Below are 11,157 nucleotides of genomic sequence, written 5' to 3' on the forward strand. Positions count from 1 at the left end.
ATACAGTGATACAAGAGCAAAGCAATCATAGTTAAAAAAGGCGCGCCTAAGCGAGCGCTTAAGCGCGCCTAGGCTCTAGGCGTTGGCAAAACGCATTGCGCATAACTACGCTTAATCTGTGCATAACTGCGCATAAGCATGCGCTTTGGTCAGTAAAGCGCAAGGCGTTGGCAAAACGCACAATTAACACCTAGCGCTTTTTTGAACTATGATAGCAATGGAATCTTAAATTAGAACAGTTGTTCTTCAGGTTTAGGCACTTATTCTACATGAACAGAGTACAGTAAGACACAAGAATATAATACTTAAAAATAGAAAATGAGCTCATGGACCTACCACATTCTCGGTTCAGGACCAGTACAGAACAAGGCGTTCCCAGTCATCGTCCAGCAAATGTGTCTCAGGAGAACGTAAGGAAATTTGATGAGTTTCTTTGTCGGTGAAGTACGTTTTCTTCAGGTAATTTCGATACTGCCACCAAGCATTCTTGAAGATAGCAGAGGTATTAGCACAGGTTACCTCATTCTGATTTTCCAAATTGGTCCTTCTCTATAGAGAAAATGGGAAAATTTGATGTATTATAACCATCATGGAGGTAGGATGTATGGGTCGAAGCAAAGTAATTGCCATGAATAACATTACTTACACATAACTCCCGGACAAACACCTGCAACTGGCATTTTCCTTCATCTTCAATATAATATTTCCAAGATGGGAAGATACACACATACGATTTAACAACATCAAATGCAATAGATGCTAAACTACGACTAGCTGGTTGTGCTTCCTCCACAGGAATAGGCGTACTAACTGGTGGAGTTGGGGTTCGCCGTGATAGTACTTGCCCTTTGGGCACTGGAGCTGCCTTACTAACTGCTCTTGTTTGGGAGCTCTCTGGTGGAGATGGTGCTGTGTCAACATGAACTGGGTTACAATCGGCTAGGGTTGGGGTTAGATTGGGTGAAGCTGGTTCTCTGTCCGTCGCAGTAGGGGTACAATCTGCGAGAGTTTGGGTTATGTGTGGTAGGGCTGGCTCTTGTGCATGTACAACCGGGGTGCTATCTCCACCAAGAGGTAGCACTGTTTTATTTGAAGACCGTGTTTTTAGTCCGCTAGATACTGGCATCACCGGCTCCAATTCAAATGGCGGATAAACAGGAAACATAGTTGAATGTACAGACATTGTATGAGAGACCTATGCAATAGATAGTGTGGAAAAAAGAGGGCATGAAATAGTTGACATGTATATTGTTTAACTAAAACGGATAGCATGACATAATTTCACATATATGATGTCTATCTAAACTGGATAGCATAGCATAACATAATTCAAAGATATGATGAATAACTAAACAGGATCGCATGACATAATTCACCTACATGTTATCTAAGTAATCAGTATCGCATCATTTAATTCACATATGTGATTTATATGCTAAACAGAGGGCATTCGATATGATGTCTGAACTAAGAACATGGTGCTGAATATTGTGTATATGATGTCTAAACTATGCAATGCAAGACACTATACGCATGATATGAGCAGTATAACCGTGCCAAGTTAGAGCATACACCTCGGTGGGGGAATAGGACTGGTCATCTGTCTCTGAATCCATCTCTGAGGAGCTATCGGAACCCAACAAGAAATCTGCTTCGACAGGTAGCATTGTCTGCTCTGAAGGCCTTGTTTTCACTCCAGATTTTTCCATCTCCCACCCAAATGGCTGATTCACAGAAAGAGTAGTTTAATGTACAAACATTGTCGACAAATGAAAATGTAATGAAGAAAAGGATGGGCAAGATATCATTCAAATATATGATGCCTGGTTAAAAAGGATGGCATTGCACATTTCGCATATATTATGGCTGGCTAAAAGACATGAGACTACATAATTCCCATATATGATATAGAAACTAAACAGGTGGCATTACAGAACATGTCTAAACTAAGAAAATGACATATATGATGTCAAAAGTGGCACTTCAAGGCAACATATGCATGATATGACTAACAACATCATGCCAAGGTAGAGCAAACACCTTGGGGGGTAAATAGGAGTGGTCAGCGGCGTCTGAATCTGCCTCAGAACAGATACCTTCCTCTGGATTACAATCTAGAGAGGGGTGGGGAGGGTTTGCCATTGAACCCACCATGGAGCGATGTCTGCATGACATTGTATTGCCGCGCAAAACTCTTCTCTTTTTCTCTACATGTTCAACATGACTGTGTACAATATCTGACATGCATACGAAAAAAATATGGTGAGATTATGTAAGGAGAGTATGCAGAAATTTAGAGTGATGGTAACAACCAGTAGATGGATCCAAAAATAATGATAGCAGGTTGATGATTGCTTTAATTTAATAAAAAGACAGATGATGATTGCTTTACTATTTGTTTCCCACCCAAGATGAACAACATAGGCATACCCTAGGTGAATCAGATATTAGACAGACATACTATTCATTGCTGCCTCGATATGTGCCCCACAACTAACTTAGAACTCAAGTTTGAACATTAATTTGGACCTAACTTGGGAGTCCAAGAGCTGAACAGGATGATAATGTAGCAGGTATTTTAAGCAATGCATAACATAAGCAGAAACAAAAGAGTACGACCTTTCTTGTGGACCCGTGTACTCCTCAGGTTCATCTGCTAAGTCGATGATGGTGATGCCGTTGCGGTGGGTGCCGGCGGCAGGGAAGGAGATCTGAGGCGGCGAAAGACGTTCAGGGGTCGTGATGTCTGTTTTGGTGGACGACGTCGCGGCAGGAGCAGGACAAACCACACAAAGTTCCCTTGGACACCTACCTGTCACTGAAGTAATTCTGTAAGGGCTCATTTGACTTGCATGATTCTAAAAATGTAGGGATAGGAAAAACACCAGAATAGGATAGGAATGCACATGGTAAACAGAGCATCTGTAAACACATGATTTCTGTCAACTTGGGTGTTTGGTTTACAGGAATTGGAAGAGCAGAGGAATGCAAAGAAACATGGCCAAAATAAAGTGAAACCATATGAAAGCGTGTACAGTTAGAATGTTATTCTGCCACTAATGCACTTGGTCTTGTTTTCATGCATAGGATTTTGAAAAGTAGGTCCAGGTGGATGTTTTGCTTCATTCCTTTCAACAAAATGCATGAATAATTGAATAGTAGAGTGCAATTAGGAAATTCCCTATTGCTATATTTTTCCGTTGAACCAAAATAGCCCTAATGGATCGACGTGAATGTATAGTAATAAGTGATGCAACAAGTGTATAACCTCTTTGCTGTAGCCGTGTAGACCTCTGCATCATTGGGTTGGTCGCTGAAGCAGTTGAGGCAGAGGTGGCTATCGGAGGTGTGGAGGAAGATCTGAGGAATTTATAGACAGTGTCTAGGGCACTGCTCTGTTGTGATGGATCGTTCTGTCATTGGAGCAGCTCCGGTGAGCCATAAGACGTCAAGGCTGAAGCAGTACAAGACAGACATCATCAATCTCAAGTGGGATTCTAATAGCATCTCCAATAGATGATGTAAAATAGATGTAAAATTTACATCACCATAAACCACCTGACTACAACAGATGAGGTAAAAAATGTTGACTCTGAACTTAACTGTCAAAACTGAAATTTGCTGTGGAATCTGAATGCTACTATCGAAACTGAACGCAATGGTAGCAGAGAGGCACTTGACATGTAGTTTAGGGAGGGCCTGCAGTTCATCTTCAACCTCCACCCCCCTGAGCCGCCAGCCACCACCGGCCGAACCGCCGGCCCCAACGCCATCTCGCCGCCCCGAAACAACTCCCTGCCGCCGCCCCGGCCAGCCCTCTAGGCCCCCCGCCCCCACCCTGAACCCTAAGATAGATAGTGGGGTACCTCTCCGGTGAGCCCCCGTCCCCGCTACGGGTGGTTCTTCCTTAACTCCGGCGAGCCCCCCCAACCCCTGAAAATCGACTGACCCAACAGTCGATTCAGTCAACTGAAATGTGGCTAAATCGGAGCAGAGCAGCAGCACGAGCGAGGGGGAGAGCAGCAGCAGCAGCTGGGCTAGCGAGCGATTGAGCGAGAGCCGGAGCAGCAGCAGCAGCGCGAGCGAGCGAGCGAGAGCTGGAACAGCAGCAGCAGATCCGGCTGGTATGGCCGCCGCCGCCGAAGGGGCCTTGCACTGGGGAAGAGCCGCCGTGGAGATGTCGCCCGCGGCACCGGCTTCAAGGTAGCCGCTCCATGGGGGTGCGGGATGGAGCACCGTCGGCGCTGGGAGGTCGAATTAAGGAGAAGGTGCGATGCGATGAGTGTACAACCTCTTTGGTGGCGCCGAGTAGGCCTCGGCTTCGTCTGAGGAGTCGGTGAGGATGCTGCGGTTCCGGTGGAGCAGGTTAAGGCGGCGCTGTGGGGATGGAGCAGCCGCAATAGACGAGGCGATCATTGGAGCAGCTCCTTGGAGGTGGAGGACGGGGCGGCTGAACCGGCGGGACGACGAGATGGACGACGGATCCTCATCCAGGGAGGTGGACGAGGGACGTCGAGCTGTTGCGGTGGACGACGTCGTCAGGGAAGAGGCTCCGGTTGGGCAGCGGTGAGGTGGCGGACAGAGGAGGGTGGGGTTTCGCGGCTGGAGCGGAGAGGTTATGGCGGCCTGGATTTTCGAATGGCGAAAAGGGGGCGATGGGAGGGGGTGAACCATGACTTAGGGACGCACTTGTCCAAAATGTAGGGTGTGTTACAAAAGTACCCTATTGATTTGAACTAGCGGCCCTTTTGCCTCAGGGTTAGAAGGGGGATTTCGCGTGTCGGGATTTGGCAGCTGGAGGGAGTTTTCACGCGTGTTGTAATTTTGGGATAGCAAGGCGCGGGTTGTGAAGGCGCCAGTTTTGGGAGCACGATATCTGCATTTTCGGGATATAACAAGGCGTGGTTGAGTTTTAGGGACAAGCCTAACGTGTGCTAATATTGTACTTGTACGTACCAAATCAATTCGCACTTCCCTCAACCAAAAAGAAAACAAAAAAAAAATAAAACTATTCACACCACACAAAGAGAGAGTCTTGCCCCGTTTTACTATACAAAATGCTATTCAAAGCTACTCCCTCCTTCCATCTATATAGGGCCTAATACGTTTTTCGATGCTAACTTTGACCAAATATTAGAGCAATAATATATGACATGCAACTTACACAAAGCACACCGTTAAATTTGTCTCTGAAAGGTTCTTTCAATGATATAATTTTCAGATTGTCATGTCATGTACTATGAATCTTGTCAATAGTCAAAGGCGGTCTTTAAAAATCTCATTACGCCCTATATAGATGGAAGGAGGGAGTATGAATCCATGTTATGTCCAATTAAATTTTTTCGCTTGCTGTATAATGCATGTAACGACCTACTCATACCAACATTTTAGTGCATTCCAAATGTCTATACTACCGCTGCAATTCAAACCAAACTTGAATTCGTTTCTCTATTTCAATAAGAATCTACAATCATGATTGTTGCCAACTTCAACCATCATTCGTGTATTACCTTAATAACACACCACATGATTACTATAGAGATAGATATGAACTATGTGTACTACATGAACTTGAATTCTAATTTTTGAATACACTTGATGTTGATTCCAAATAATAGTACATTTGATGTACTAACTATATATTCATAATCTAAACCATGTTCCATACGTACACCGTGTTTATCACACAAAGTATAGTGCTCCGCCCCCTACATTTTGACAAGTATTAAGACCTGAGCTGCAAAAGCCACACATTAGCCCAAATTATAATCAATGTTCTATATATTATACGTAGTACTAGCAAGGTGCCCATGCGTTCCACAGAAGATCAACATGATCAAGTGGCCTAATTTGTAAATGGAGAGGGGTGTGGGTATCTTTTTTCAAAATTGCCATAGTTTCCTTCCTATCCGCTAGATATAAATCGGACGGCCTATATTGCAGGATGGCAGGCACACCATCATCAACAACTCCGTTTTTTATAAGAAGTAGAGATAAAATATATTATTATATGTAGTATAACATGTTCATAACCACACCATGTGTATCAGTGTTATATGTATTCACACATGCGTCGGTTTAAAACACTATGATAAATTCTGCAAATATCCGAATTCACTTTTTATAGTGAAGTATGATCTCTATTCGTCTTTTACACCCACACAATCCTCTTATCTTTGTAGCTAGCGCTAACTTTCTCTCGTGCATGCACACGCCCGCATCCCTCTCACCCTTCCTCAACATTCTCTAGCTCCATCACGCAAATTCGTCTTTTCACTTTAGGTCTTTCACCCACGGTGTGTGTAGGCCCCCCAGCTCCTTCTTTACGGCACACATCGATCGATATGCCTCTCTAGCCAGGTGTGCCTAGCACAAACACAAGCTCCCCCTCTTCTCTTATCACCGTCCATGCCTCACTCCCACCACTCTTTTCATCGATCTCGTACTCACACACTCCTTACCCCTCGATATAGTATGCCTCTCGTACCACCTCCTAGATGCATCCCTCTCTCTCTATCCTTCTCAACATGCCTCATTTGCTTCTAACACACACACGCATGTATACTGATCGATCTACCAACATATACCTAGATCGACTTTAACTATCCCCTCCCCCATTGATCGACGTACCTCACAAGTTATGTCTCTCCTTTTTCTAAAAAAGGGCGATTGATCTTCCTATGTAGTTACGTCTGCTTACCACAGCCATATCGTCCTCCCTCATCATTCATGCATGCCTCCTGACCCGTCTTTCACATGCACGTGCACAGGCAAGCAGCCATCTCCTCTCTTATTGATATTGCGGGCGTGACCTCCGTTTGTCTAGCAAGCCTATCCCACCATTTGTTAGAAGCAACTCCACTACCACCCCCCTCCAACACTCTAGCTCTGTCTCTCTCCCAACCTTATTCCTCTCCTACACATATGCATGGATGCCGATCGATCTCCCTTAATACATGAGGTAGATCGATCTCCTTAAAACATGAGGTAGGCCTCTCTCCTCCTCCACACATATACCAGCCATTGTACCTCTATAGTTAATTAGGCCTCCCTCTCCCCCCACCACACACCGATAGTCGAGCGATGTAGGGAGGTGCCCATGCCACAGAGACAAACTGCACATGTCCCCTCTCACCTTCCAGTAGGCCAGCCACTCTATATATTTGAGTGGGCACACACAAATTCGATGACACTCTTTATCGATCGTGCACGCACACACACACACACACACACACACACACCATCCCTCTCTTCGATTCTATGGACACCTCAAGCCGATGATACCTCCACTCTCTTCTCGTGGATCGCCCCCTCTATATATATGATATATCCAGGACTCTATTTCACACACATTGCATATGTTACATTTTTTGATTGACCCCCCCACCCACAAAAAAAACTCTCATGAACCCAACACATTATATCTCTCTAGGTTTGTATCTCTCTCACAGAACCCCACGTAGGTGGTGTATGTATACAAGAAGAGAATAGGTGCATCGTGCACGTACTCATGCTTCGTGCCCAGCGACACCCGCACGGGTACACGGTGGAGCTCATTTCTTTACAAAATGGCAGCCCACTGGCTAATTTGAACGCGTGTAGCGGTCGTGCACGAAACAAAGTTCGACTTGACGCGCTGGCATGTTATTTTTCAATAAAGTTATAGCACTCAATGGCACGTACACAGAATATAAAACGATTTTTATGGAGAAAACGGTAGTCCGCTCCACTATATACAATGGAGCCTGCCTGCCTGGTGTGTCTCTCTTCAGAGTATCTCACACAAGGCTGCGGTGGCCTCTCTCTCTCTCTCACCGTTGATCAGTGATCCGACTGCATCCCGTCCGCCGGGGGAAAGGGAGGAAGTGCATCGTTTCTCCGTTTGACGGCGCCGAGGTAGCACGTCCCGATCTGCGGTACACGTTGTTCTCTCTGACCAAGCTCCGACGCGGTAGGGCCTACGCCACCTGCTCGCTGCTGCAGTACGCCCGCCGCCGCTCACCTAGTTACATCCCGACGACCTCTAGGTATCCCCTCCGGCCTTGCTCCACTGCCCGTCTTCCCACGTCGCTGCATGTGGATCTTCCATAGTTCTTTGCCCAAAAAGTAGCTCGTCCGGCGTACTTTCCATATTGCAATCTCGTCCTCACACCGTTTTAGACAAACACAACCGTGTTGTTATCTTCCCTTAGGACAAGGAATATACTTCTTTTTTGTCGTCGCATGTGTCATCAACTGTTATTGGCCAGTAATTGTTTCCTTTCTACCTCTTTTTTGCAAACAGGGCTATCCATTTCACCTTGTTGCTATTGCGACCTTTTGGTGAACTGCACAAATCACTTTTTTCTTAAGAGTGTTTTGTGCAGTTGTACTAAAATGTCACACAGGCAACGTCTCTACATTTCAGTGCGACTGCACAAAGGGAGATTGGTTTTGCTCTATCCTCCTCATCCAACTCTGAGCCTAATCTTCTCCAACTAGTTAGTCTTAAGAGAGACTGCAAAGGTGACCGGCTTCTATTTGTGTGTTTATTGTTTCATCAGCAGTCCTCTATTATCGTAATCACACTTAATATCTTTGGAACAGGTATGCTCAACTCTATTTTAGTGGAACTGCACAAAATGATCAGAATATTGCATGCTCCAGACAGCTACTTTTTTTCCCAACATGCCTTGTTGATTTAGACAGAGCTGGGTGGACGTTGCTGCCAATGAAAGCATGGATCAATAATTTAACACCTTCTCACAACTTTGTCTTCAGTCGTGATGTAAATATTAGCTCTGATCTACTAATAATTGAGATGCATTAGCAAGGAAGTTAGTTTTTTATTGTTTCCGAAAGAGCATCGATGGCACGACACACGAAACAAAAGCTGAATGATCACACCATTGTACAATTTCATGTCGCTGGAAAATTATTTGTATAGTGCGTCAATTATGTAAACAAATGCTGGAAGCTTGGTAGCATTGCCAGAAGCCTCTTCAGCATCCCGGTCCATGTGCCATGCACAAAATTATACTCCTTTGTTCCTAAATATTTATCTTTTTACAAATTTCAAATGGGCATATTTTAGAGTGTAGATTCACTCATTTTGCTTCGTATGTGTGCTCCCTCCGTTCCTAAATACTCTATTTGTCTTTCTAGAGATTTCAACAAGTGACTACATACGGAGCAAAATGAGTGAATCTACACTCTAAATTATGTCTATATACATCCGTATGTAGTAGTCCATTTGAATATCTAAAAAGACAAATATTTGAGTAGTCACTCATTGAAATATCTAGAAAGACAAATACTACGAAGTGTATTTAAGAACCGAGGGGGTAGTGCACAACCGCATGGGAGATTCAGCCCGGTCGTTGCGCCGCATTAATAGTGAGTAATGAGCAGTCAAATCATAAGCCCTACCTTTCCCACTGTAAGTTGCTCGGAAGAAGCAACCATCAATACACTCTTCTTTGAATCCGCTCATATTACTCCATCCGTCACTGTTTTATAGAGCGCGCTTTAGAAAAAAGAAAAAATCTGTGGGACCAAGGCGACTAGCGATCGGCCTGCAAAATAGCATTGGTAGTTATAGCACGGCGTCTATTACTAGAGGAAATAATGTGTACACACATGCATGCACTGCTTCCACCCCGGGTACACATATGCATGCACTTACTCCACTCCGTAGTAGTACATCAAGAGAAAATTGTGGACTTGATTGCGGTTACCATGCCCTAATTAATTGAGCATTAAACCAAACGCATCTAAAGTCTCTCTGATGGTGGAAATGCATCATAATGAAGCGCGCCTGTAAACTGTGATGGAGGGAGGAGTAGTATATGAAGGTGCAAAACCAAGTACGCCTATGGCCAGTCGGTCAACACACCTCGTCTTGGCATATCACTGACATGTGGGACAGGAGTGTGAGCAAACCAATCTCAATTGACGGCAAAATGGACAACCCGCCATTCCTTGAGAGAGACGAGGAGCGAGTACACACAGACGGGCTCGCACAGAGGCCAGGATATATTCGAGCATGGTTGGTTGATCGATATCATCATTACATGTTGGGCTGCCGTTTTCTGCCCTTCTCCCGAATAAATGTGTACTTTATCAAAGAATAAAATAAATAATAGTACAGACGCTCCACCATGCGGTTCTAGTAGTAGTAGTACTCGTACTACTAAACCTTGCGCTTGGCTCTTCGCCTCTTTGTGAAGTCGAACAATGATGGTACTCCGCATGTTCGGTACTACAGTGTATGCCTCTGACAATCTGACACCGAATGGACTGATGCATGTCCACCGAGGATAGGTTGGATTAGTCAAAAGGCGTAAGCGAGCTTCACCTTGTCCTGCAAGCTTCTCCTCATTTTGCGAGTTGACGGGACACACCGAAAAGTAGTGCTAGTCCATACTCCCTCCTTTCCGGTTAATATGGCTTAATCTTTTTTGTGGGTAAATGAGAGAGCTTTATTCATATATAAGCATTCTTAGGACGATCAGCCAAGACACTAGTCACTAGGAAGCGAGGTATCCCGCAAGAAAAGAAGTAGGAAGCGATGTGTTTCATCAAGCCAGCTCTTGGCCACATTCAAAGTGCAGCAAGCACGGTTCACTCAAAGATGCGCCGCAAGGTTTGCTGACCTGTTTACATGCTGAATAACAAAAAAAGAGGAAATATTATCGAGCGCTCCTATTTGTAACTGGATATGAGTCAGAATTAAGCGAGAATTGTGGCGAGTGTTCCATGCAATCAACTTCCATTATCACATGCGAGAACCCTCGAAGAGAACCAAATGTGTTGAAGATTGCTTTAGCACATTTTAAAAATATAATAAGAGTGTAGACGCTCCTCCATCTGGTTCCTAGTACTAGTATAGTGCATACTTGGCTCTTTGCCTCTTCGGAAGGTCCAACAATGATGATACTATAGTACAATATGCTTCTGGCAATCTGACACTGATTGAACTGCTGCACGTCCGCCACGAGGGCGAGGGCAAGGGAGAGGGAGAGGTAGAGGGCGCTGTAGTCAAAACCCTCTCCTCGTCCTGCAAGCCACCGCGCGCATGGGCGAGGGAGAGGTGTAATATAGTAAGCAAGCTTCTCCTCGTTCGGCGAGTTGAGGGGACACATCAAAGCAGTAACTATCCTACTTTGCGCTTGGCTG

The sequence above is a fragment of the Triticum aestivum genome, chromosome 2B, assembly GCF_018294505.1.
Source record: "Triticum aestivum cultivar Chinese Spring chromosome 2B, IWGSC CS RefSeq v2.1, whole genome shotgun sequence".
Taxonomy (NCBI): domain Eukaryota; kingdom Viridiplantae; phylum Streptophyta; class Magnoliopsida; order Poales; family Poaceae; genus Triticum; species Triticum aestivum.